We start from the raw sequence: 6,781 nt of genomic DNA, 5'->3' as shown, positions 1-6,781 counted from the left end.
TGACCCGGTACCGTAGTGTGAATGTCTACTCCTGCTCCTCCCCTCCGGCGTACGACGTCGCTGGAAATCATCTATCATCACCATTATGATTCACACCTGGACCTCATCGTTATGATTCACACCTGGACCTCATCGTTATGATTCACACCTGGACCTCATCGTTATGATTCACGCCTGGACCTCATCGTTATGATTCACGCCTGGCCCTCATCGTTATGATTCACGCCTGGCCCTCATCGTTATGATTCACGCCTGGCCCTCATCGTTATGATTCACGCCTGGACCTCGTCGTTATGATTCACGCCTGTCCCTCATCGTTATGATTCACGCCTGGACCTCATCGTTATGATTCACGCCTGGCCCTCATCGTTATGATTCACGCCTGGCCCTCATCGTTATGATTCACGCCTGGCCCTCATCGTTATGATTCACGCCTGGACCTCATCGTTATGATTCACGCCTGGACCTCATCGTTATGATTCACGCCTGGACCTCATCGTTATGATTCACGCCTGGACCTCATCGTTATGATTCATGCCTGGACCTCGTCGTTATGATTCACGCCTGGCCCTCATCGTTATGATTCACGCCTGGCCCTCATCGTTATGATTCACGCCTGGACCTCGTCGTTATGATTCACGCCTGTCCCTCATCGTTATGATTCACGCCTGGACCTCATCGTTATGATTCACGCCTGGACCTCATCGTTATGATTCACGCCTGGCCCTCATCGTTATGATTCACGCCTGGCCCTCATCGTTATGATTCACGCCTGGACCTCATCGTTATGATTCACGCCTGGACCTCATCGTTATGATTCACGCCTGGACCTCATCGTTATGATTCACGCCTGGACTTCATCGTTATGATTCACGCCTGGACCTCATCGTTATGATTCACACCTGGACCTCATCGTTATGATTCACGCCTGGACCTCATCGTTATGATTCACGCCTGGACCTCATCGTTATGATTCACGCCTGGACCTCATCGTTATGATTCACGCCTGGCCCTCATCGTTATGATTCACGCCTGGCCCTCATCGTTATGATTCACAACTGGACCTCATCGTTATGATTCACGCCTGGCCCTCATCGTTATGATTCACAACTGGACCTCATCGTTATGATTCACGCCTGGCCCTCATCGTTATGATTCACGCCTGGAGCTCATCTTTATGATTCACGCCTGGCCCTCATCGTTATGATTCACGCCTGGAGCTCATCATTATGATTCACGCCTGGACCTCATCGTTATGATTCACGCCTGGAGCTCATCATTATGATTCACGCCTGGACCTCATCGTTATGATTCACGCCTGGACCTCATCGTTATGATTCACGCCTGGACCTCATCGTTATGATTCACGCCTGGCCCTCATCGTAATGATTCACGCCTGGCCCTCATCGTTATGATTCACGCCTGGCCTTCATCGTTATGATTCACGCCTGGACCTCATCGTTATGATTCACGCCTGGACCTCATCGTTATGATTCACGCCTGGACCTCATCGTTACGATTCACGCCTGGACCTCATCGTTACGATTCACGCCTGGACCTCATCGTTATGATTCACGCCTGGCCCTCATCGTTATGATTCACGCCTGGACCTCATCGTTATGATTCACAACTGGACCTCATCGTTATGATTCACACCTGGACCTCATCGTTATGATTCACGCCTGGACCTCATCGTTATGATTCACGCCTGGCCCTCATCGTTATGATTCACGCCTGGACCTCATCGTTATGATTCACGCCTGGACCTCATCGTTATGATTCACGCCTGGACCTCATCGTTATGATTCACACCTGGACCTCATCGTTATGATTCACACCTGGACCTCATCGTTATGATTCACACCTGGACCTCATCGTTATGATTCACACCTGGACCTCATCGTTATGATTCACGCCTGGACCTCATCGTTATGATTCACGCCTGGACCTCATCGTTATGATTCACGCCTGGCCCTCATCGTTATGATTCACGCCTGGCCCTCATCGTTATGATTCACGCCTGGCCCTGGACCTCATCGTTATGATTCACGCCTGGCCCTCATCGTTATGATTCACGCCTGGAGCTCATCGTTATGATTCATTCCTTGACCTCATCGTTATGATTCACGCCTGGACCTCATCGTTAGGATTCACACCTGGACCTCATCGTTATGATTCACACCTGGACCTCATCGTTATGATTCACACCTGGCCCTTATCGTTATGATTCACGCCTGGACCTCATCGTTATGATTCACGCCTGTCCCTCATCGTTATGATTCACGCCTGGACCTCATCGTTATGATTCACGCCTGGCCCTCATCGTTATGATTCACGCCTGGCCCTCATCGTTATGATTCACGCCTGGCCCTCATCGTTATGATTCACGCCTGGACCTCATCGTTATGATTCACGCCTGGACCTCATCGTTATGATTCACGCCTGGACCTCATCGTTATGATTCACGCCTGTCCCTCATCGTTATGATTCACGCCTGGACCTCATCGTTATGATTCACGCCTGGCCCTCATCGTTATGATTCACGCCTGGACCTCATCGTTATGATTCACGCCTGGACCTCATCGTTATGATTCACGCCTGGACCTCATCGTTATGATTCACGCCTGGACCTCATCGTTATGATTCACGCCTGGACCTCATCATTATGATTCACGCCTGGACCTCATCGTTATGATTCACGCCTGGCCCTCATCGTTATGATTCACGCCTGGACCTCATCGTTATGATTCACAACTGGACCTCATCGTTATGATTCACGCCTGGACCTCATCGTTATGATTCACGCCTGGACCTCATCGTTATGATTCACGCCTGGCCCTCATCGTTATGATTCACGCCTGGAGCTCATCGTTATGATTCACGCCTGGCCCTCATCGTTATGATTCACACCTGGACCTCATCGTTATGATTCATTCCTGGCCCTTATCGTTATGATTCACGCCTGGACCTCATCGTTATGATTCACGCCTGTCCCTCATCGTTATGATTCACGCCTGGACCTCATCGTTATGATTCACGCCTGGCCCTCATCGTTATGATTCACGCCTGGCCCTCATCGTTATGATTCACGCCTGGCCCTCATCGTTATGATTCACGCCTGGCCCTCATCGTTATGATTCACGCCTGGACCTCATCGTTATGATTCACGCCTGGACCTCATCGTTATGATTCACGCCTGGACCTCATCGTTATGATTCACGCCTGGACCTCATCGTTATGATTCACGCCTGGCCCTCATCGTTATGATTCACGCCTGGACCTCATCGTTATGATTCACAACTGGACCTCATCGTTATGATTCACGCCTGGACCTCATCGTTATGATTCACGCCTGGACCTCATCGTTATGATTCACGCCTGGCCCTCATCGTTATGATTCACGCCTGGCCCTCATCGTTATGATTCACGCCTGGAGCTCATCATTATGATTCACGCCTGGACCTCATCGTTATGATTCACGCCTGGCCCTCATCGTTATGATTCACAACTGGACCTCATCGTTATGATTCACGCCTGGACCTCATCGTTAGGATTCACGCCTGGACCTCATCGTTATGATTCACACCTGGACCTCATCGTTATGATTCACGCCTGGACCTCATCGTTATGATTCACACCTGGCCCTCATCGTTATGATTCACGCCTGGACCTCATCGTTATGATTCACGCCTGGACCTCATCGTTATGATTCACGCCTGGCCCTCATCGTTATGATTCACAACTGGACCTCATCGTTATGATTCACACCTGGACCTCATCGTTATGATTCACACCTGGACCTCATCGTTATGATTCACACCTGGACCTCATCGTTATGATTCACACCTGGACCTCATCGTTATGATTCACACCTGGACCTCATCGTTATGATTCACGCCTGGACCTCATCGTTATGATTCACGCCTGGACCTCATCGTTATGATTCACGCCTGGACCTCATCGTTATGATTCACGCCTGGCCCTCAACGTTATGATTCACACCTGGCCCTCATCGTTATGATTCACACCTGGACCTCATCGTTATGATTCACGCCTGGACCTCAACGTTATGGTTCCTTTTGGTCTTTCCTCAGTTGGTATTGCACCTGTGTTCATGTTACCTAACTTCTGTTATGCTGTCTTGTTTCATGTTTGTTGTTTTCATTAAACGTTTTACCTGCTTCTCGACTCACGGCGTTTTCGTTACAGAATACCAACTCCAACAATGGAAGAAGCAGGAAAATCGAATATCTCTCAGACGGTCGACGAACAGGGTTACCTTCTGCGTCAGCACCATGACCAGCTGGTACAACTGAGGACGGCCATGGAAGAGGTCCTTCGCAGTTTGCAGAATCTCTAACGTTACCGGGAGGTGCAGCATCCTACTAGTGGAGGAAACTCTAGAATTAGCCTACCCAGTGAGCCAGCCCAACAGCCCATTCAGCAACTCACTCAGGTCAGCGATACCTGTTTATCCCTCCCAGAGAAATATGTCAGTACCCCATCCAAATGCCGTAGCTTCCTACTTCAGTGCTCCCTTTATTTTACACAACAGATGGGAGAAAGAAAGAAAGAGAGAAAAAATTTGAGAGAGCATACTTAAATTCACACAGGACACCGGATAAGACAGGAGAAATACTCCTGATATAACAGACTGACCCTAGCACCCCGACACAAACTACTGCAGCATAAATACTGGAGGCTGAGATAGGAGGGGTCAGGAGACACTGTGGCCCCATCCGATGATACCCCCGGACAGGGCCAAACAGGCAGGATATAACCCCACCCACTTTGCCAAGCACAGCCCCCACACCACTAGAGGGATATCTTCAACCACCAACTTACTACCCTGAGACAAGGCCGAGTATAGCCCACAAAGATCTCCGCCATGGCACAACCCAAGGGGGGGCGCCAACCCAGACAGGAAGACCACGTCAGTGACTCAACCCACTCAAGTGACGCACCCCTCCTAGGGACGGCATGGAAGAGTTCCAGTAAGCCAGTGACTCAGCCCCTGTAATAGGGTTAGAGGCAGAGAATCCCAGTGGAGAGAGGGGAACCGGCCAGGCAGAGACAGCAAGGGCGGTTCGTTGCTCCAGTGCCTTTCCGTTCACCTTCACACTCCTGGGCTAGACTACACTTAATCATAGGACCTACTGAAGAGATGAGTCTTCAATAAAGACTTAAAGGTTGAGACCGAGTCTGCGTCTCTCACATGGGTAGGCAGACCATTCCATAAAAATGGAGCTCTATAGGAGAAAGCCCTGCCTCCAGCTGTTTGCTTAGAAATTTTAGGGACAGTAAGGAGGCCTGCGTCTTGTGACCGTAGAATTATGGATATTTTTGACGCATTAATGCCTCTTGGTTACAGGGTTGATACAGAAACAACTCAAAAGGTTAACAGTTTAGGCATGAATTCCAGGGTGGTTAAGGTCAGGGCTATGGTTTTGGGGAAGTCTATTACCATCAACTGTCATCAAGTGTTCTCACGGCTTGCTAGAGCATTGTGAACTGTGGTGGGGTAATGGTCTAAGCAGCGTGCTCAGGCTCTGAGCATCACGATTTTCTACCCAGTGCTGGTTTCCTCCAGAAGTGACGCTTGGGATTCAGTCCAAAGAGATTCGTGTTTCTTATGGTCTGAGAGTCTTTAAATGCCTTTTTTTGCAAACTCCAAGCAGGCTGTCATTTGCCTTTTACTGAGGAATGGCTTCCATCTGGCCACTCTACCATAAAGGCCTGATTGGTGGAGTGCTGCAGAGATGGTTGTCCTTCTGGATGGTTCTCCCATCTCCACAGAGGAACTCTAGAGCTCTGTCAGAGTGATCATCGGGTTCTTAGTCACCTCCCTGACCAAGGTCCTTCTCCCCCGATTGCTCAGTTTGGCCGGGCGGCCAGCTCTAGGAAGAGTCTTGGTGGTTCCAAACTTCTTGCATTTAAGAATGATGAAGGCCACTGTGTTCTTGGGGACCTTCAATGCTGAAGAAATGTTTTGGTATCCTTCCTCAAATCTGTGCCTTGACACAATCCTGTCTCGGAGCTCTACGGACAATTCCTTTGACCTCATGGCTTGGTTTTTGCTCTGATATGCACTGTCAACTGTGGGACCTTATATACACAGGTGTGTGCCTTGGCAAATAATGTGCAATCAATTGAATTTCCCACAGGTGGACTCCAATCAAGTTGTAGAAACATCTCAAGGATGATCAATGGAAACAGGATGAACCTGAGCTCAATTTCGAGTCTCATAGCAAAGGGTCTGAATACTTACGTAAATAAGGTATTTCTGATTTTGATTTTTAATACATTTGCAAACATTTCTAAAAATCTGTTTTTGCTTTGTCATTATGAGGTATTGTGTTTAGATTGCTTAGGATTTGTATTTAATATATTTTAGAATAAGGCTGTAACGTAACAAAATGTGGAAAAAGTCAAGGGGTCTGAATACTTTCCAAAGGCACTGTATCTCTCACGTTTAAGGGTCTTTTAAAGACTGTATGTGGGGGATATTTAAAGATGGGTTTAAACTGTGAATCAATATCAATAATGTACCAGTGCTTCCTGTTAATGTTCTTAAATGCCTTCCCCAATGGTGAGTATTGGGTGAAGCATGATGGGACATGTTCTGCTTTTTCGGTAACTTTTGGTTGAAGGCTGTCCAACTGTGTTAGCCCTTAAAAAAAACGATCATTGGCGTGTTTTACCCAATTGTCTTTGTATCCCCTTTCCTTGAAACGTCTTAGTACTGCCATTGTATTTAGAGGTTGCTGGGAAGGCCAGTGTG

The sequence above is a fragment of the Salmo salar genome, chromosome 18 (assembly GCF_965601325.2).
Source record: "Salmo salar chromosome 18, fSalSal1, whole genome shotgun sequence".
NCBI classification, from domain to species: Eukaryota; Metazoa; Chordata; class Actinopteri; order Salmoniformes; family Salmonidae; genus Salmo; species Salmo salar.
Note: the sequence above shows the minus strand (reverse complement) of the source record.